Source organism: Mauremys reevesii, linkage group 4 (genome assembly GCF_016161935.1).
Source record: "Mauremys reevesii isolate NIE-2019 linkage group 4, ASM1616193v1, whole genome shotgun sequence".
NCBI lineage: Eukaryota > Metazoa > Chordata > Testudines > Geoemydidae > Mauremys > Mauremys reevesii.
The window spans coordinates 22,289,088-22,311,013 of record NC_052626.1 but is presented as its reverse complement, the minus strand read 5'-3'; the positions used below and the strand labels follow the sequence as shown (position 1 = coordinate 22,311,013).

Below are 21,926 nucleotides of genomic sequence, written 5' to 3'. Positions count from 1 at the left end.
TGGAAGAAGTAGAGGGCTGCAGGATGCCAGTTGCTCATGTTGCTGTTCAGGAACTTGCTCCAGGTTAATTCTTAGCTCATTGGCAATTCTTTTAAAGAGATCTTGAATTTTTGACGTCGGGGGAGGAGGAAGTAATGCTTCATCAAGCGTAACAACTGGGTCTACTGGATTGGAGGCAGACCGTGATTGAGGCTGCAGTTGTGACAGGGCTGCCTGGTATCTTGAGTCAGTGGCAGGTTCATCAACCGTCAGTAACAAGCAGGTCTCGCGCCTGGCTGTGGTGGCATAACGAGTATGGTCCCGAGTATAAGGTGTCCATGGAGCCCAATATTGCCACTGTGGTGGGAAGGGCATGGGTGGTGCCATCCATGGATTTACATACCATGGGGCGGGATCCTGGGAGTAAGACAAGGTAGCTTTTTAATGACCCATATTGATTGGGGTCTGTGAACGGGAGACCTGATAGGGTGAGAAATCTCCCTGCAGCCCAGATTCTTCATCAATGGAAAAAAACCTGTCCAGACCTTGCCTGAGTGTCCAGAGAGAAGTAGGTGTTAAGGGGGGGTGACTGCAAGATAGTTGACACCAGCAGGTCCCTTGACTGTGTGAACTGTGGTGCCGCAGCGCCACCGTGAGGTCAGGGCTGCGTGAGAGGAATTTTCTGTATAGAAGGGTTCCTCTGCAGCCGTGTCCTGAGCCTTGTCACTACCAGCCAGCTCAGAGGATGACGGTGCGGGGAGAGTGAGACTAGCCTGCGGGGGGTCAGGCAGGCTAATATGCATCGGCACCACTTTCGCTGTGCTGAACGGTGCCGGGAGAGAGGCAGGCAACTGGAAGCCTGAAGCCTCAGCACTGGAGCTTCACGCTACCGCTGCAGCCGGGTTTTGTGCAGCGCCGGAGGAGCCCAGCGCGTCGAAAGTGCTCGGCCAGGGAAATGCCAGGAGGGAGGTAGCTGATCTGCCCAGCAAACTCTTATCCCTCAAAGTACCCTTTGCGAGTGAGAGGCTGCTGTTTTTTTTTTTTAAGGTTTTCTTTTTTTTTTTTTTTTTTGAGGCGGTGAGGGGCTGCGGTATGCAGCGGAGTTGGTGCCCGAGTCTGAGGCTGGTCCTAGGGACTTCTGCAGGAGGAACAGTTTTAATCTCAGCTCCCTGTCCTTGCATGCCCTGGTTTTCAGCTTGCTGCAGTAGGCACATTTTGTGGGGGATGTGGACTCCCCCAAACACTTTATACATTTTGAGTCCCCATCTGAGCGGGGGATGGCATCACTGCAGGTAGTGCAGCGCTTAAAGCCTGGAGAGCCAGGCATGCTGGAAGCAGCGGCCGCTGACAGGAACAAGAAGGGGTTTTTTTGGTTTTTTCTTTGGCGTTAAGAGACAGCTAGAGGAAGCGGTATCTAACTACTACCGGGAAGCTAAACTAAGAAGGAAATTATTTGAACAAAGGGAGAGAGTTCTCTAACGAATCTGCTGAGCTCCCTCTCACGCCGGGGATGGTAGAGAAGGAACTGGGGAGACCGGTCGTGCACACGTACTATTAAAGCACACTGAACGCATGAGGCAGGCTCTGTCAAAGTATTGCTGTCAAAATCTCTGAGTGAAGGCACAGGGACACACCAACACCTGGAGTGGAGCATCCACAGGGACATCCCTCAAAGAAGTAGTGAGTGTTTCACACATAGAAGTTTTGGCTTGGCCCTGAAGCTGGTTGCTTAAAATTCTTTCCTGTCTCGTTTTTTGTTTTGGGTTTTTTTTTGGGGGGGGGGGAGAAGATGGGGAAGGAAGGGAGAGCTGAAAAGGACAAATGATGTAAAGGGTTGAGGCATAGATTCTATGTTCCCTGGAAGTGTGTGTATTTAAAAAAAAAATGAAGAGGGGAAGGGAGGTTGTGACTTTATCAACTTAAACCAGTAGAACTGTTCCAAGGTGCATGCAATTTGTTTGAACTAGACTCACTGGATAAGAGTCAGGTGTCTCTCTTACTGTAAATTCACTTTTTTTATATAATATTTCTAAATGTAGACCTGGAATGCTCTGAATTCTTTGGGAACTGAGTTGTAGCTGGAGAAAAGAAACATACTGTCTCCAATTCATCAGAGAACATGAGGAAGATAAGCCAACCAAGACTAATTTTAAACATATTTTATATAGAGGTGGGAAGAAAAAAATTCACATCTGAAAGTAAAGAATTAAATTAGTTAAAACAAATTTAAAAAAAAGCCAAGTCTAGAATGCATTACCTTCAAATATTATACTTAAAAGTTAAGGGATGAGTTTTGGTGGTTTTATCCTAGTCTTCATTTGTATAATGTTTTTGTAATATACACAATGTGTCACAATGGCACTTTTTGATCATGGTCCAGCATTGAAGTAATGCCAGAACAAGGTGTTACAAAGTCAGGACTGAAGTTCATTGGGAGCTGTGTGGGGAACACTGCATAGCACCTGTAAACCAGTCCTATTTAGTCCTTCACTTCCGTAATAACTAAGTTCCGTCAAAAAATCAATGAAATACATGAAGGATTTGAGACAAATGTCAAAGCATGGATTTACTGTAAATTCCTTATTTCTTGGTTTTTGTCAGATCCCTGACAAACAGCTACTCTCCTTTTTGCTTCGTTCCAACTAGATAAATCTAATGTTCAAAATCATGAGAGTGAGTGGCATGCCTGGACACCTCTCCCCATGTGATTCTTGCACAGGGGACTTATGACAGAAGCAGCAGCAAGTTAAAGGCTGGATGCATTGATGCCAGAAGTCTTGCTTAGAGTTCCAACAGATGCATGAATGAGAAATTTATTACCTGATAATTTTCTCTCTGATACCAGCTTCTCTCTGAATTCATTACTCAGGGGCTAATACCCCTCCACCTGTGGAATTCGGAGGCGGTTCAACATTGTTGCTGGAGGCTCCAGCATTATGTTTCAACCTTCAGCTCAGGTCATCAGAAAGTTCTTATCACAGCTATAGAAACACTACAGCAGCCAATTATTAGTATTAAGACAACTTGATAGAATGTACTAATGTATTAGAAAAAAAATTCAATGTATTTTCTGGTCATTTACCAGATTACCATGGTGGGTTGAATTAGGAGAGAAGCGGCTAATAGAAGGAAAAGTATCAAGTAAGTAAATTCTCATTCTGTTGCACAGCTTCTCTAATCATTCATTACTCATGGGATGTAGCCAGAAGTTAATCCCAGAAGTAGGGAGAGAAAGGATATAAAGGGTTTAATTCTTATAGTAGAATAGCAGGCAGGAATGAAAGCTGCCCCCATATAAAGCAGAGCTTTATAAACTGTGTTATGTGAGAATCAACACAGTAGCACCTTCCTACCAGAGGATGCCTTTGCAGAGGAATGGTAACTTGCAGATCTTCCACAGTTTAGACACACACTTTTTTCTCCAGTGCTTCTAGGGACTTCTGTGAATAGTTTCCCTGATGCCTAGCATGCCAAATGGTGCAGTGTTTTCATGTCTTGACTGCTACAACCTTGAGGCCCCAATGCCTTGGAATGTTGGACAGAATTAGATGAACAGGGTACAATTGGTATATGTACTTCATATGCTTGAGGTATATCTTTAGTGCTCTAGGAATGCCCATTTATGCCCCAACCATCCAAGAGCTAGAACACAATGAAGAGAACAATATTCCACCACTTGTGTAAAGAGGAACTTGCCTTGAAACAGGTTTTTGGAGCTGTAAGAACTTTTTCCTCATGACAAAAAGTGCAATTCTTGTATGGCTGTAGGAACTAATTTTAAAACTTGCCTTTTAGAGGCAACTAGATGGCAACTAGAAATGGCAACTAGAAAAACCAGCCATACGCTTATCTAACTTAATCATTGTGATTAAAATTGGCACCTACACTCAAATGGAAGAGCCAATGTGCCTGCTCAGAAAATACTGCTATGGCTCGTGTCATGTTTCTATGGTGCTTAGTTGGAGGACTCTAATCAAACCTTCTAGCTGAGGTCCCTAGAACTTTGGGATTATTATAATATTTGTATCACAATAGCATCTCAAGGTCAGGGCTCCATTGTGCTAGCCATTGCTCAAAGAGGCAATTCCTGCCTCAAAATTTTGTTTCCCTCACACCTGAAATGCAAATTTGACCAGATCAGTGAATGAAATATCCTGGTTGAGTTCTGTCAGGATACCAAACTGTATCAGAGTTAATGGAGAATCCATGTTGAACTACACTTCTCTTCTGATGCCCAAGTTCTTAACTGTAGGTGTATACAGTCTGAATGAAGTACACAGTCTGAATGAAGGAGTCCCTGTTTCAAAAGGCCTGGTATTTTCTGCAGGTACAATGTGGGGTTCCTGGCTCTCTAGCAAGTCTAAAGTGCCTTCTGGGCTGTGGAGGAGTAGAAAGAGCACCACAACTCTCCCTATTCCTCTCTCTATCCTTTATGTGAACTGTCTTGAAGGGTAACACAGTCTTTAATCAGGACATTATTTCCATTGCCATGGAAAAGCTTTGACCTCTGATTAATCCCTGGTTTTGGAATTGATAGAAATACTCATGTCTCAATCATAATCCAACCTCTAATGGGAAATAGGAGGAGACTTCCTCTGAGAGTACGATAATTGCCTACTATGTGGTTTCTTGCAGTTTAATGATGCAGCTGGTACTGGTCACTCACAAACAGGACACTAGACAAGATGGACCACCGATCTGATCCCCTATCACCATGTTTGCATGTTTTACAGCTGTTTCTTTTTAAATAAAGACATGCCCTGATAAAGATCTTGAAATGAACCAAAAGATTTTGAAAAAATTGTATTCCGAGACGCTTGCTTCCATAGTGAGTACGTAAGGGTGTAGAACAAAAGTTGGGTGGCTTTCAGCATGTTTGCATTCTGGAAAAGAGTCAGCACACTGGTGTGCACAGAACTGTTGGACATGCGTGCCCTCAGCAATCCTAGCGACAGTGGCAGCAGGACTTCTTCCCCCTACCTGCATCCCGGGCCCCACTTCCCTCCCTCCCCCGCTCCTCACACCCAGCCGGGACTGCAGTTCAGGCTGTGCAACTCAGGCTGCCATAAGCGCTATCTAGTGACTGAAGCCGGAACTGCAGTGTCAGTTCCAGCTCAGCCTGAAAGCCTCAGCTGACGGAACATCTTGGTTCAGGGCTGGCTCCCAGCTTTTTGTGTCCCAAGAAAAAAAAAAGGTGGGGGGAGAGGCTGGAGTGCCGCTCCTTGGAAAGTGCCACCCTAGGCACATGCTTGGAGCGCTGGTGCCTAGAGCCGGCCCTGAGGACAAGGCCACATTGCTTATTGTAGCCACACTAAAAATCAACCTGTTTGAATGACAGCCTTCTGTTGCTTGGGCCATCCTCTGCAGTGGAGTGGCTAGGTGCCCAGAGCCTCCCCCTCTGCATCCTTGGGCGTCTGGGTGAGGAGGCTATGGAACATGGGGAGGAGGGTAGGTGGTTATGCAGTGGAGGTCTGTGCTCTTGTTGGCTTTCCTGCAGCTCCAACAGATGTTTCATCATGTCCATTTGCTCCCCCATTAGCCTCAGCATCGTGTCCTGCCTCTGCTCTTCGTGCTCACTTAATTCTTTTCTGGCTCTGCTGCCACTGAATGCCTCCATGCATTAAGCTGTGCCCTATCAGTGTGGGAGGACTGCATGAGCTCGGAAAACATGTCATCACGAGTGCGTTTTTTCGCCTTCTAATCTGCTATAACCTCAGGGACAGAGATTATAGGGGGAACATAGAAACATTCTACACTCTATGGTTCTGGGGGGACTGCATGGTCACCTGTGCTGCGGAGTTCGCCACGCTGGCCAAACAGAAAATGAAATTCAAAAGTTCCCGGGGCTTTTCCTGTGTACCCGGTTAGTGTATCAAAGTTCAAAGTGCTGTCCAGAGCAGTCACAATGGAGCACTCTGGGATAGCACCCGGAGGCCAATAACGTCGATTTGCATCTGCACTACCCCAAATTCAACCCAGCAAGGCCGATTTTAGTGCTACTCCCCTCGTCGACGAAGCGTGGTTGGTTGTGTGACGCAGTCATTTTTAAATCGACCTAACACAGCTAAATTCAACCTAACTTCGTAGTGTAGACCAGGCCTCAGATGTGAAACAGCATGAAGGTATTTAAGAAGCCAACTCAAAGAGTTCCTCCCACACAAGCATTCAGGTCTTGAGCAGTCCAGGCAAACAACACACGTTACAACAAAGCTTAAATTTGTTCTTCATAATAATTTAAAAAACAATACTAGCTGCCTATTTAATTTAAAAAACAGCAAAAAATATCCACATCCCTTTCCATTTCTAATAAGGAGTCTTGCAGTTTAAATCTCCTCAGTGTGATAGATATGCTTGCTTTGATCTGCTTAGCTCTTGGAAGTCCAGGGGCTCCGGACTGCTGCCCTGTGCTGCTCGGGGTCCCTAGGGACACCTCTGTCTGCCATTAGGGAATTTTTTTCCCAAGACTCAAACCCCAGTTTGGGAACCACTGCTTTAAGGAAAGGTTGGGTTTTAGGGAACTTGCACTGTTCTGCTTCTATCCCCACTATCATTATTACTCCATTTTCCAGGATGATCCTAACCCCATCCATACCTGCTCTGGGGTGTCCACCCCAGCACTTCTTCCTTCTCCTTTGCCTTTTCTCCACTGAAGCCATTCTGCTCCTAGCAGCTTCAGTCTGCTCCTGTTTTATAGGCATGAACTTCCATCCCCTTCTGCCCTGCCCCTCCCCTCCCTAATATTTGCAGCTACTGTTCTCCACCACCCTTAAATTCCATAAACAAATTTTCATGAGAATAATTCAGGAAACAAGCAGTGATTTGATCGTGAAAGAGAGAGCCATCTCCTTTCCCATCCCTCCTCTGTATCACAGCTTTCCTCTACCTCCCAATCAGTTTCCATACACAAAGAGCAAAATTGTACTTCAACCTAAATTGCTTTTAAGATAGAGTAAGCTGAAGCAAAGAAAAGGGGAAAAATGAAGTCTTTCTATGAGACCACAAAGTGGGTGTATCACTGGTAAAGGCTGGAGACCCTCCTTTTGAAAATGGCTGTTGAAGACAGAAACCCCTGTAATACACAGATGAAGTACACAGAAAATAAAAGGCATTGCAGTTTCCTATTTACATGCATCACACTTCTTCCCTGTATGTTTTTAATATAAGCTCAGTTTTCAGGAAATCTGCACAGATAGAAAGTTTGGGTTTGGCACATAATGCTTTCTTGAAATCTGTCCCAGCTGGTTGCCTGAGTACTGCACACCTTTCTCATTAGTGTTAGGAAAATAGATTGTTTTTCTTGCCACTGTTTTCTACAACATTTGCATGACCCATATTTTGTAAAAAGTTCAGCAAAGGAGACCTATGTACCCCTGTGGAACCTCACTGCAGGATCAGTGCACAAGTGTCTTCAAATATATTTCAGATTCTTATTCGTTTTCACAGATAGGAAACATGCCTTAGAGTAGTTTCTTCACTTTGTGTCTCACTCTGGATGGGAACCACAAAGGGGCTTGGGCATTGCAACGCTGAACATCACGGCACCCAACTTTCAGGTGTCTAGAAAATCACAGGAACAACAGTGTGATCCACAAAGCCAAGTTAGGCACGTTGGCTCCCTATACCATGAATAGGGAGAGACAGGCACCCTAGGAATGCAAACCACAAAAACCAGGAAGCTTGTTGGGGAGGTGCCTAAACCAACCAATGGGAAATGCCAACAAAAGGGGTTTCCCCGCCCCTCTCTCAGAGAGAGCAGCATAAGTCCAGGCTCTAGGGAGGCACCTAGCTCTGCTAGTGATCCACAAATGGGCACCTGCTGCCTGGAGCCATTGTGGGGAAGTAATGAAGAGTGGCAGAGCAGGGGGACTGGGCCCAGGAACTGAGTCCTTCCTGCGCCTTGGCCCAATGACTGTCTAAGCATTTATCGACAGAGGATTCAACAGGAGAGGCTGAGGGAGCCCCACACTGGCCTGTCCTGTAGCGCGGTGCTTAAAGCCCTCTCCTGTGAGGTGGGAGCCCTTTATTCAAATCCTTTCTGCCCATATGGCAGAGAGGGGGAAATTGAACCTGAGTCTCCCATATCCCAGCTGAGGGCTCTAACCACTGGGCTACACATTATAAAGTGAAGGGTAGCGCCTCCCCCTCTGGATTTTGAATGGGCTCTGAGCACAACTATCAGATCACGTTCCACACATGAATGCCCATCTTCCACAGGCACTGACTTTCCAATGTGTCAGGGCAGGGGCGGTGCAAGGAAGTTTCGTGCCCTAAGCAAAACTTCCCCCTTGCGCCCCCCCTCCACGCTGAGGCCCCCCTCCCGTGGCAACTCACCCCCACCCTGAGGCATGCCCCCCACGGCAGCTACCCCCCCCCCGGGGAGCCATGCGGTACCTCCCCACCCCAGCTCACCTCTGCTCCACGTCCTACCCGAGCACGCCATCCCCTGCTCTAATTCTCCTTCCAGGCTTGCGGTGCCAAACAGCTGATTGGCGCCACAAGCCTGGGAGGCGGGAGAAGCGGAGCAGCGACCGCGCGCTCATGGAGGAACTGCTGTAAAAAAAAACTGGGGGCACTGCTTTTTGGCACCCCTAAAGCTTGGCGCCCTAGGCAACCGCCTAGTTCGCCTTAATGGTAGCACCGGCCCTGTGCCGGGAATGCTCGACCCCTTCCCCGAAGGCCCCGACCCTGTCTCTTCACACCCCCACCATGCTTCTTCTCGCCCCCATCTCTTCCCACCCCCTTCCTGAGCGTGCTGTGCCCTCGCTATTCCCCCTCACCCCGAACACCTCCTGCATGCCACGAAACAGCTGATCATGGCGGGTGGGAGACACTGGGAAAGAGGAGGAGGCATTGATTGGTGGGACCCGCCAGCAGGCAAGAGGTGCTGGGAGGAGGGGGAATCATAGAATATCAGGGTTGGAAGGGACCTCAGAAGGTCATCTAGTCCGACCCCTTGCTCAAAGCAGGATCAACCCCAACTAAATCATCCCAGCCAGGGCTTTGTCAAGCCTGACCTTAAAAACCTCTAAGGAAAGAGATTCTACCACCTCCCTAGGTAACCCATTCCACTGCTTCACCACTCTCTGAGTGAAAACATTTTTCCTAATATCCAACCTAAACCTCCCGAACTGCAACTTGAGACCATTACTCCTTGTTCTGTCATCTGGTACCACTGAGAACAGTCTAGATCCATCCTCTTTGGAACCCCCTTTCAGGTACTTGAAAGCAGCTATCAAATCTCCCCTCATTTTTCTCTTCTGCAGACTAAACAATCCCAGTTCCCTCAGCCTCTCCTCATAAGTCACATGCTCCAGCCCCGTAATCATTTTTGTTGCCCTCCGCTGGACTCTCTCCAATTTTTCCACATCCTTCTTGTAGAGTGGGGCCCAAAACTGGACACAGTACTCCAGATGAGGCCTCACCAATGTTGAATAGAGGGGAATGATCACGTCCCTCGATCTACTGGCAATGCCCCTACTTATACAGCCCAAAATGCCGTTAGCCTTCTTGGCAACAAGGGCACACTGTTGACTCATATCCAGCTTCTCGTCCACTGTAACCTCTAGGCAGGGGCGGCTCTAGAAAATAGGCTGCCCCAGGCAGCGCGGTGTGCTGCGCCGCCCTTCCTTGGTCCCGCGGCGGGTCCCCTCTTCCCGCGGCTCCGGTTGAGCTCCCGCGGCAGGTCCACCGGAGCCCCGGGACGAGCGGACCTGCCGCAGGCATGACTGCGGGAGCTCCACCGGAGCCGCGGGAACAGCGGACCTCCCGCGGGCACGGCTGCGGACGGTCCGGCGGCTCCGCTTGAGCTGCCGCAGTCATGCCTGCGGGAGGTCCAGCCGAGCCGCGGGACGAGCGCCCCCTCCGCAGTCATGCCTGCGGCAGGTCCGGTCATCCGCGGCTCCGGTGGACCTCCCGCAGGCATGACTGCGGCAGGTCCACCGGCCCAGCCTGCCGCCCCCTAGATTTGGCCGCCCTAGGCAACAGCTTGGTTTGCTGGTGCCTAGAGCCGCCCCTGCCTCTAGGTCCTTTTCTGCAGAACTGCTTCCTAGCCATTCAGTCCCTAATCTGAAACACTGAATGGGATTCTTCCGTCCTAAGTGCAGGACTCTGCACTTGTTCTTGTTGAACCTCATCAGGTTTCTTTTGGCCCAATCCTCTAATTTGTCTAGGTACCTCTGTATCCTATCCCTACCCTCCAGCATATCTACCACTCCTCCAAGTCTAGTGTCATCTGCAAACTTGCTGAGAGTGCAATCCATGCCATCCTCCAGATCATTAATGAAGCTATTGAACAAAAACGACCCCAGGACCGACCCTTGAGGCACTCTGCATTAAACCAGCTGCCAACTAGACATGGACCTGTTGATCACTACCCGTTGAGCCTGATGATCTAGCCAGCTTTCTTATCCACCTTATAATCCATTCATCCAGCCCATACTTTTTTAACTTGCTGCAAGAATACTGTGGGAGACCATATCGAAAGCTTTGCTAACCTGATAGGGGGCTGCCAGTGGGTGCTTTTCCCCCCATGGGCGCTGCAGCCCCAGAGCACCCAATGGAGTGGGCACCTATGCCATCTTCCCCGGGTTCATGGATCACTTGGGGGCTTAGGTGGGATACAGGCATCCAGTCACCTAGCAGGAGGCAGCAGTGCACATGCCCAGAGGCAGAAACACAGGCATCTGGGGAACTTTTACTCTGGAAAATTTAGGCACCTGCAGGGTTGGGCAGGAGTTCTGTAGATCACAGTGAACCCCAAATGGGACAGGGCTGCTTCAGTACTTTCCTGGATCCCACCCTCTGTACCCATCAGCTGACTCTGCTTTTGAAAATGGCTGCTGCTGACAGCAAATCATTAGGAATTTAAAGGAGAAGCTCACAGAAAAAGAATACCACAGCTATGTACACCATGCCGCTTTTCTAATTCCTTGTACTCATTTCTTCTTTTCTTTCTTCTACCCAGCTCCCCTTCCAATTCCCTTTTCCAACTGACCTCCAGCTACCTTCCTCTCTTCTCACTGCCTCTATCTCTCTTCTTCTCCCTGTACCTTTCTTTTCTGTCTCCATTTTCTCTTTCCCCTTCTCTAGTAGTTAGCGATTGGATTGATGGTTCTTTTGCACCTCTAGATTCTCTGACTACTTTCACATGCACATAGAGATCAGTGGGATGGGAGAAGCAATAACAAGGATAGAGCAGCCTTCACAGGACTTACATACCCAAATTTGGCTCAAGGCTGAGATATGGGAACTGAAGCCTGCCATGGTAAGTGCTTTGCCCTACAGCTGATTTCAGTGTTTGTAATTACAACTATTCTTCTTTCAGTCATGCAGCTCTGTGTGAAACTGTTTATCTGAATCTCACAAGATCTGTCTACAGTAGGTAGCTAATCTATCGTGAAAACAGTTGTCAGCAACTGGCCAGTGTGAACTGGTGCTTAAAAAAGTCCTAATTGCAAGTGCAGAGGGGTCAAAACTGAAATAAAAAAGTGTGGTTGAGTCATGGCAGAAGCAGTGCAGAACAGGATTTTGTTTTGCCTACTAAGCAGAAAGAAGGGCTAGCAGCAGGATATACAGGCACAGAAACACTCTGTGTAGCTGCACCGAAAATTATGGCAGTAATAAAATTGAAACAATCACTTACTGTCACTCCTGGTGCTTCCTTATCTTCCTCTCCATACAGAGCTCTGTCAACCATGATTGGCCCTGAACCCCTTTGGGACTGGTACTCTCTGCCTTTCCATCAGTTTACCCAGTAAAGTCCCCCAGTCATATTGAACAAACCAGTCCCCTCCCCACATTTCCCAGAGTGGTCTGACAGATGGGAGCTGCAAGAAACAGCTCTCCCAGTGGTCCAGTTTGGAACTACACCTTCCATTGCACCTTTCTGTTTGAGCACCACACACGGATCACTGCTTAAACAATCACCGCAACTGGAAATATGGCACAGCTGTGCCTCAGCTATAGAGTATCCATTGGTTTGATGGAACAGTACCTGGCACATTAACCATACAGGCTATTTGTGTTGTGTTAGTCTGCCTACTGTGAAAGGCAAGCAGTGGGGAAGGCAATGTATGTAGCTGTAGGATGTCATGATCTTCAAAAACCCTGTGCCATAAGCGAGAAAAAGCTACACTGGCACAGCTCAGGTGATGTTGAATTTCTGCATCAATATCTGCCTTGGATGAAAGATGACTTCCAAGGTAGAGGAAATGATTGACATTCTCCAGTGCCACTCAATTGATTTTGATAGATGGAGCATGTAATACCTCATTTGGAGAGGGATGAGAGAGCACTTAAGTCTTCTTGATATTAAGAGTGAGACCAAGACATGCATAAGCATCAGCAAACAAATTCAAGATAGTTTGAAGATCTTTCTCAGAGTGGGCAAAGATTTTGTTGTCATCAGCATACTGAAGTTCCACAATAGATGTTGTGGAGATCTTACTCTTGGCTTTCAGCCTGCTAAGCCTGAACAGTTTTCCATCCATTCTGTAAATGATTTCAACGCCAGCTATAAACTTCCCAGCAATTAGGTAAAGAATGACGGCAATAAAAACTGCAAACATGGTTGGAGCGATGGTACAGCCCTGTTTGTACTTTGAACGGTTCACTCTGGGAGCCAGTGCTGCTCAGAACACTTACTGTCATGTTATCATGAATCAATTTTAGGACATTGGAAGTCCTGATAAATACATCAATCTTAGAAAGTACAGTCCAGAGGGCACGGTAATTCACTGCATCAAAGGCTTTAGTTAGATCAATAAGAGCCATGTACAGCGATCGGTTTTGCTCCCGACACTTTTCTTGCAGCTGCCGTGCTGTGAAGAGCATATCCACAGTTCCACATGGCGAGGGAGAAGGGTAGTTACAGGGTGGTGTGGTGGGTGCAGCTGGCTCAGTAGTACTAGTTGGTGGCTCTGCAGCAGGTGCAGGCTCTGGGCTGTGTGTGGCTGTCTCGGGATGTCGGACGCGGGCGGCAGAGGTCCCGGCGGGGGCGGCGAGGAGGGCGGCCTGGAGGTGCCGGGCTCGGCGGTGCAGAATGTGGCCGATGTCTCGGTGCTGCAGAAGCACCTGCGCAAGCTGGTGCCGCTGCTGCTGGAGGACTGCGGGGAGGTCCCGGCCGCGCTCGAGGCGGCGCTGGAGGAGAAGGGCGCCCTGGAGCAGATGCGCAAGTTCCTCTCCGACCCGCAGGTGCACACGGTGCTGGTGGAGCGCTCCACGCTCAAGGGTGAGAGCCGGGCCGGGCGCCGAGCCGCTGCGGGGGGGAGAGCCAGGAGGGGGGAGGAGGCAGGGCCAGATTAACCTTTTACAGGCCTGGTGCCAAACATATTTGTGGGCCCCCATGAGGGCAAAGGAGCATGGCGTGGGGAGGTCAGTCCCCAGAGCAAGGGGCCAGCCAGGAGCAACAGTGCTCCACCCAGCCCAGTGCAAGGACACTGCACACAAACCGGCAGTTGCCAGACCCACAGTGGCCCGCGCAGCCCTGTGCTACCAGCATGCCCCTTCCCTCGGGGGTGGGCCCATGCCGTGCCACAGAGCCCCCGACTCCCTAAGCCCAGTGTCCCCCAGAACTGTGATGCCCAGCAGCCCCCCCCTCACAGACCCTCCACCACAAATGCACAGCGGTCTGCACACCACCATCCCTGCCCTGCACCCCCCTACACACAGCTGCACCACTACTGCCCAATGCACTTCCTCACAGCCCACCACAACTACTCAGCACCCCACTCATATTCCCCACTGCCCAGCATCCCAACATATAGATCTCCCCCATTGCCTGCCCCAAGAGACCCCCCCACTGGCCAGCAGTCCCCCACATACCTCCAGAGATCCACTCCCTCACATCTTGTCCCCTGGCCACACTCACCAGCCCTGCTGGAAGGTGACGGCATCTGCCAGGCTGAGCTACCAGCATGGCCAGGGCTGGTCCAGTGCCAGGGTGGGAAATCACTCCAGCCTCTCGGGAGTGGCGCCATTAGCCAGGCCAGGGTGTGACCCCTCCCTGGCCAGACTCCCTCAGGACCCACTTGTCTGGAGATAGGGTGACCATAATCCCATAAATCTGGGAATTGGTCCTGCTTTGAGCAGGGGGTTGGACTAGATGACCTCCTGAGGTCCCTTCCAATCCTAATAGTCTATGATTCTATTATTCTATGATATGTCTCTGTCTGGCTGGGACAGTTCCCTTTTTAAGCGCTGTCCGGCCAGCCTGACTTTTTTTTGACAAAAACAGGCATTTATCCCATTTGCTCTTGCCAACTGATGCCCAAATACCAAAAAAGTCCAGTGTGCCTCCCCCAAACAGGGCGTGGAGGAACATGTGTTTGGGGGGGGGGTGGCAATGCGAGGGGTCAGGCAGCAGGGCTTGCGGGGGGTCAGCCCCAGCCAGAATGGAGCTGAGGGGGGGTTAGGGGCCAGCCCTAGTCCCTGGCAGCAGTGTGGGGAGCGTGTCAGCCCCAGATCCTGGCAGTGGTGTGGGGAGCTGGGGTGCAGGGTCTGGCCAGGACTTAGGGTGCAGAAGGGGGCTCAGGGCTGGGGGTGCAGGGTCTGGGAGGGAGTTAGGGTGCAGGAGCAGGCTGCGGGTTGGGGTGCAGGGTCTGCCCAGGAGTTAGGGTGAGGGAGGGGGTGCAGGGTTAGGATGTGGAGCACTTACCTGGGGCAGCTCCCATTTGGTGCAAGGGGTGCAGGTGACAATGTGGGGGGTTGCAGGAGTCAGGGAGGGCAGGGGGCTGGAGGGTGTGGGGAGGCAGGGGACACGGGGGGGTTGCAGGAGTCAGGGAGGGCAGGGGGCTGGGTGTGTGTGAGAGGGGTGCAGGCAGGGCTGGGCGTGTGTGAGGGGGTGCAGGAGTCAGGGCTGGGAGTACAGGATCAGGGAGGAAGTTAGGGTGGAGGAGTGGGCTGGGGGTTGGGGTGCAAGGTCTGGCCAGGAGTTAGGATGCAGGAGGGGGCTCAAGGTTGGGGCAGGAGGTTGGGGTGTGGAGTGCTTACCTGGAGCAGCTCCTGTTTGGTGCGAGGGGTGCAGGTGGGAATGAGTTGGGGTGCAGGAGCTCCTGGTTGGCACTCGAGGTGAGGATGTGGGGGTGCAGGAGTCAGGGCTGGGGTTGTGGGGGCATGTGAGGGGGGTTCAGGAGTCAGGGCAGGGAGCTGGGGGCGTGTGAGGGAGGTGCAGGAGTCAGAGCAGGGAGCTGGGAGTGTGGGCTGGGGTCGTGGGGGTGGTCCCACCCACAGAGTGAGGAGCAGGCCTGTGACTCCCCCCCATATACACATACACACAGTGGGGGTGGGTCTGTGAGCCCCCCCTGTGTCCCCACCCCATCCCCCAGGGGAGATGCTGACCCCACATGCACAGTGTGGTGTACCCTGTAACACGCTATTACAACAGGGAGAGGGGAGACAGCCCCATCAACAATTCCCTGATTCCCCCCAAGGGGGTGGAACTGGCTCCCCCTGTAACAGCCCGTATTGAAATAGAGAGAAGAAGGGATCCCGTGACTCACCAGTAACACCCCTGTCCATTCCCACAGGGAAGGAATGTGCCATAGCCTTGGTCCTGATAGCTAACCCAAAACCTATACAGGAGCTACTAACATGTCTGTGCTGTGGGAAGAAAAAATTGCCAGATATTATATTAGTACTTCAGTTTTAAATTACCGAGATCAAGAAATCAACATTGGTCTTTGAAAAAAGACATTTATTGACAGTGCTTTATATGAGCTGTGGCTGAAATCAAAGTCAAGATGATAAAACATTCCCATGAGCTAGGCATTTATTGTTTTGTGAAGTGTCTGTCTTGGCTTTACAGCACTGGAATGCTTGGAAGCCTTGAACTTAGACCCCTTTCACAACAGCATCTGACTTTATTGCTGTTGTGCCACATGTCCCCACAAAGCTCTTTATAAAGTGATATGTAGATGCTGGCTTAAAGGTCTGATGTAGGTAAATACAACAGCCATTGTGCCTTCACATAGACTTCCCTGATGGTACTTGACTTGAAAAGATAAGGGCATGATGTTAGGATTTTTCCTTGGTCAATCTGAGAAGTATCAAAGAATCATTAGTTTCTATGTGGCTAGCTCACAGATGCAGGCAGAAGGAATCTCCCTATAATTTCATCTGAAGGACTGCACATGCCACAGTATTGCAAAGTACTGCAGTGCAGTTTAAACTGTGGGTATAAGCCAGTGCTGTTGAAGGACTTGGAAGTGTGATGTTATGGCCTAGAGGCAAGAATGCTTAGCAATTGAGCTATATTAACACCAGTGATATTCACTTAAAATGGAATAAATGTTTCAAAACCTGGCTTGTGTACTTTTCTATGTTAGATATTTACATTGTCTGTCTCCTCCACCCCCCCTTGTATAGTATCTAGTCACTTTTTTATGGGTGAATTGCTCGTAGGGAGGAATATAAACTACATTAGTTTCAGATATGGGGATGTGATAACAGATATCAAATCCTTGACAGTTAATTAGGTGATCTGGTATGTCTAGCCCCTGACAAAGCTTTTTTGCTATAGTTTGCGTGGAGAAGTGGGGTGAGAGTGGGAAGTCAAAGTCCTTAAAAAAATAAGCCAATTGTGTTCTTTGTATTTAACTCTTGTTGCCTCATTTATGAAACACACAGAGTATGTCTACACTGCAATACAATCTGCGACACAGTCTCAGAGCCCAAGTCATTTGGCTCGTGCTGCTGGACTAAAAATAGCAGTGTAAATGTTCATCTCAGGCAGGATATTGGACTCTGGGACCCACGCCCCTCACAAGGCCCGCACTGCACTTTTTGTCTACACTGCAATTTTTAGCCCCCTCAGCCCAAGCCCCACAAGTCTGAATCAGCTGATGGGCACCAGCCACAGCTGTTTCGTGAGTTATTTTATTGCACTGTAGATGTACCCCAGTGCACTTGGTCCCCAGTCTATCCCAGCATGTTCAAATATTGCAGGCACAGACTATGTTTTCTGTACACATCATGTTACATCTAAGAGAAAGTGCTCTGAGAGCAGCCTGTGAACATTTTGGTATTAGTCATTCCTTTCTGTGATGGATACACTTCCTCACTCCTGACAAGACATTGCTCTACCTAAACTTCACCCAACAAATGTGCCTTGGGCCAAAGGCCAAGAGGCTGATTCTGCAAACCCTGGTAAAACAAATTGCCATTTCATGATACTTCTAGCAGTAGTAAGTTAATTGGATGTTAAATTCAGTACCACAAAATCTTGAATGGGCAAAATAGCTCACTTTAACTTCCTGGGTTTTATTTAACAAGGTAAAAACAGCAAATGATTCCAGCAGTTGTGTAACTGTAAACTGTTCCAAAAGAGTGCTTATGACGTTCTTGCTGTATGTAATTATTGGACCCCAGCCTTGCCTGCACTAGGGAAACTCTCTCTCCATTTCCTACTGTTCCTAATGTTCAGCTGAAGCAATACTAGAAGTTCTACTTCATGCTAAGTGTAGACAGGATCAACTGGCCAGACCTTTTTAAGCACCATAGTGAAGACCTCCAAATTGTAAACACCAAAAGTGAAATATGTTTTTAGTTGGGATAGCACGTCTCTGAAATATATGGAGTGTCTGGATCAGGAATAGGTTTATTCTTTTGGGGTCTGCAAAGGACTGTTGATCCCTCAGTGTATGTCTATACTGTAATTAGACACCTGCTCCTGGCCTGTGCCAGCTGACTGTGGCTAAAGGGCTACTTAAACATTCAGGCTCCAGCCTGCAAGGTGGGAGGTCCCTGAGCTCAGTGTGCCCAAGTCTGTCTGTACTGCAATTAAACAGCCCCTTCACTCAGGCACAGGGGGCTAGGGTCATTTTTAATTGTAGTGTAGACATACCCTCAGATGTGTTTTTTTCTAGAGCAGGGGTGGCCAACCTGAGCCTGAGAAGGAGCCAGAATTTATCAACATACATTGCCAAAGAGCCACAGTAATATGTCAGCAGCCCCCCATGAGCTCCCTGCTCCCAGGACCTCCCACCCACTGGCAGCCCCACTGATCAGCACCTCACCCTCCCTCCCTGCACCTCCGGTCATCTGTTTCGTGGCATGCAGGAGGCTCGGAGGGGAAAGGTGAGGAACAAGGGCACTCCAGGCTCAGGTGAGGAGGCGGGAAGCAGTGGAGTGGGGTCAAGGACTGTGGCAGAGCCAGGGGTTGAACAGTGAGCACTCCCAGGCACACTGGAAAGTTGGCGCCTGTAGCTCCAGCCCCAGAGTCGATGCCTATATAAGGAGCCACATATTAACTTCTGAAGAGCTGCATGTGGCTCCGGAGCCACAGGTTGGCCACCCCTGTATAGAGGAACTAGACAAAGGTGCACCTCTATATGGGGAGAGCAGTTCTGCTAAAATTCTAAATCTTGTTTTAAATACTTAATCAAAAAGGAATCTATTCTACACTAATAGCCTAAACAGCAACTTTTAAAATACCACATTCTAGAAAAGGTTTTGTTAATACTTTAAAAACTAACCCACGTGACTTTTATGGACACTCTTGGTCAGCTTCAGCCACTAAAAATTATTAATCTGACCACTCATCTACTGAATTTCTAAAAGATGATTAACAACATTCTTAAAAAGTGTGCTGGAAATATAGTACTGATGAGCTCACTAGAGCTGTGCTTCCTGTCAGCATCACCCGGTGTAATAGCACTTACTTCTGGAAATATGCTGCTGGATTATTAGTGCTTTTACACATCTAATACAGTAAGAAGGACGTTAAATACCTTTCAGTGCAATGGGTAGAGTTCTAACACTCATGCTTTGTTACAAAGTTAAAATGTTTAGCGTTCACTTTTCTATCGTGACTTATAAAGCACCAGGTGCTGACTACTATCAACTCTTAGAACAAGAGCCAGATTTCAGATCAGGAAAATTCACCAGTTAAGCTTCTCAAACATAAATTGTACGCTGTTAGGTGGTTGGTTTCATCTGGACATCAAGGGCACCTACCACAATGGGCCACTACTAGTCCACGGGCTTTATGTGCTACAGTAAAACAAAATAAAACTTGGGTAGTTTCTTTTGCAGGCATTGGGAGAACAGGAGAGTAATGCTCCTGTTCTTTTTCTCACTTGGATGTGTCTTCCTCAGATGGAGATAGCTTTGTGCTGCACTGCAGTGGTCTATGACAGGGGTAGGCAACCTATGGCACTCGTGCCAAACGTGGCACGTGAGCTGATTTTCAGTGGCATTCACACTGCCCGGGTCCTGGCCACCGCTCTGGGGAGCCCTACATTTTAATTTAATTTTAAATGAAGCTTCTTAAATATTTTAAAAAACCTTGTTTACTTTACATATAACAATAGATATATTATAGAGTTATAGAAAGAGACCTTCTAAAAACATTAACATGTACTACTGGCACGCGAAACCTTAAATTAGAGTGAATAAATGAAGACTCAGCACACCACTTCTGAAAGGTTGCCAACCCCTGGTCTATAATCTGGGCCAAACAGATTGATCAACAGCTCACAGCCTACATGAAGCATGTTGAAGATGTGCTTGGCAAAGGTTAGGAGAACCATGTTGAAGGTCAGAAACTGAAGCAAGATGGAGACAGCTTCCATATGAAGCTCAACACTCAAGAAATATTTGATGACTGGGCAAGGAAGGTTCAGCAGCGCAACCTTGGTGTGTGTGTGGCCGTATCTTCACTATTGAAAGCACTCGTGTTAGAGACCGAACTGGAAATGTCCTCAAACTAAAAGTCAACTTTCTCCCAGAAATAATTAACACTCTCCAAAGAAGTACACAACCTTAAGTGGTTTGGATTTCGTGTTCCACTTGCAATTGTCAACAAAGCTCACCAAGCAAACCAACTCTATCCTTTTGCTATCTCTCTGATTGAAAGTGTCCGTACGTATGAACGGACCTGTGAGAAGGTGGAAGAGCATAACACTTTCTCTGCTGGTAGCCGGTCTAAAGAAGGAAGTGCAGGCTTTGATTGGAGAAGGTATTGCCCTGGTGTGGGAGTCAAACAAACTTGATCCCTATGTACAACGCCTAGCAGATACTGTCTTCAGCTTCCAAGAAAAGGTTTGTTCTACTGATTATGTTCTTTTTTCCAAGTGATACTCTGCACATATCGGTGGCAGTTGAGTTTATCAGCAACAAAATAGTTTAGTTTTCCATTGTATATTATTCAGGACAACAGCTGTCTTCTTCTTGGAAAATAATCTAACTGTGTGGAATCTAAGCAATAGTTGCATAATGTCTTATAGTATTGAAGAAGTCACTGAACAGAGAAGTGATTGACAAGATGTATGCTCTCAGATTATTACCTGATAATGTGACAAATGTTCTCTTGGGGGGTGGTAGAGAAACCATATCTTATCAAAAATGCTAATTTAGTAAAGTAGCTACTGAAACTTTTTAGTTAGTGATTATAACATGAATACACTTTGTATTAATGCTTTATATTCTAGTATAGCATCGGTTACCTTTTAAAAACCTGTGTGCATGTTTCTCAGTATCTCCCTTTTAGATTAAGGAAATTAGCCCAATTCTAACATCTCCATTATCAGGCAATTTCCCAGAGACTTCAGTAAGTTGAATGAACATAGAGTAATGACTCGCCCCCTTACAAGAATGGATGTAGCTCTGTTTGTGAGAGAGGGATCACTTCCATCAACATGGCAGACTGGTATCAGCAAAGTACTAAAATTAAATTTTCCCTTAGGTGTATGATCTGCTCATTATTGAAGAAAAAATAGACTTGGAAGTTTGATCCTTGGAAAACTGCATGTATGATCATAAGACTTTCAGAAGATTTTCAGAAATCTTGAACAGAGTTCAAAAAGCTGTGGATGACTTGAATCTTCATTCCTATTCCAATTTGCCCATCTGGGTCAATAAATTGGATATGGAGGTAGGTCCTTCACTAAAAGTGAATATAGCCTACAAAGTGTTAAGTGGCAAAGTAATTTGTCACTAACAATGTGGTCTTCCACTCTCAAGTGACCTAGAATAAGAATTTCCAATCTATTTGCCAGTTCCTTGAATATCTCTTCCAAATGCCCTTTAGGACATCTGGCAGGCTCTTAGGCAGACAGATAAAAGTGCTTAGCTACCGATGATTGGAATTAATGGATTCCAGGGGAGACTTGCTAACTCTTCAGCTGACAGGATTATAGCTAAAGGCTGAATGGATGGTTGAATATGGCAGGGTAGGGAACAGGTTCTCCAATGTGGGTGAACATCAGCACCTTAATACGGACAGTACTAATCATAATGCTATGGTGAAGGCTCTTACTTAGGACAACATGGCGTAAATCTGACATTTAGGTCCCCTCCTAAAACATAGATTTTAAATACTCTAAACAGTAGTCTAGCATGTTGACATAAACTTCCTTTGCTTTAAAAGTGTTTAAAACAAAAAGACAAAAAAAACCCACTCCTGTTCTAAGGTTTAAGGCTGAATTTCCATCCTTTAAGAGTCCTGCTGTATCGGAAAGTTTCAGGGATTTCTTGACAATGGGAGAATCTTATGGAGTGAACGCTCACATGATATAAGTGTCTTTCTGCCAGATTTCTTTGTATTTGTTTTCAATATGGCTTCTTCCTCCCTTAGATTGAATGAATATTAGGAGTTTGTCTACAGACTGAGCTGAAAGCTTGGACCCAAGTTCTTCTTGGACAAGCTTATGATAAAGCAGAAGTTGACATGAATACAGATGTGCCTCAAGTCAGTCACAAGCCCGGTGGGGAGCCAAACATCAAAGTAAGTTATATTTGACTGTTACTCATTATGTTTTTTCTTAAAATGAGAATACAGAACCTTGACAAGAAATAAAAATGCTCTGGTGATATATATTGCTATATAATGCAAGTTCTTCGAGTTATGGTCCTGATTTGTATTCCCCTGGGGTTATATGCATGTGCCATGCATGAGGAGCTGGAGATTTTGAATATAATAGTGTGTGTTGGTCCACACATATACCCTTGCT

General features: G+C 47.7%; 1 pseudogene; it reads left to right on the top strand.

Moving 5' to 3' along the window:
* Window positions 1-21,926, top strand: part of LOC120403250 — a 46,132-nt pseudogene that overhangs the window by 17,485 nt on the left and 6,721 nt on the right.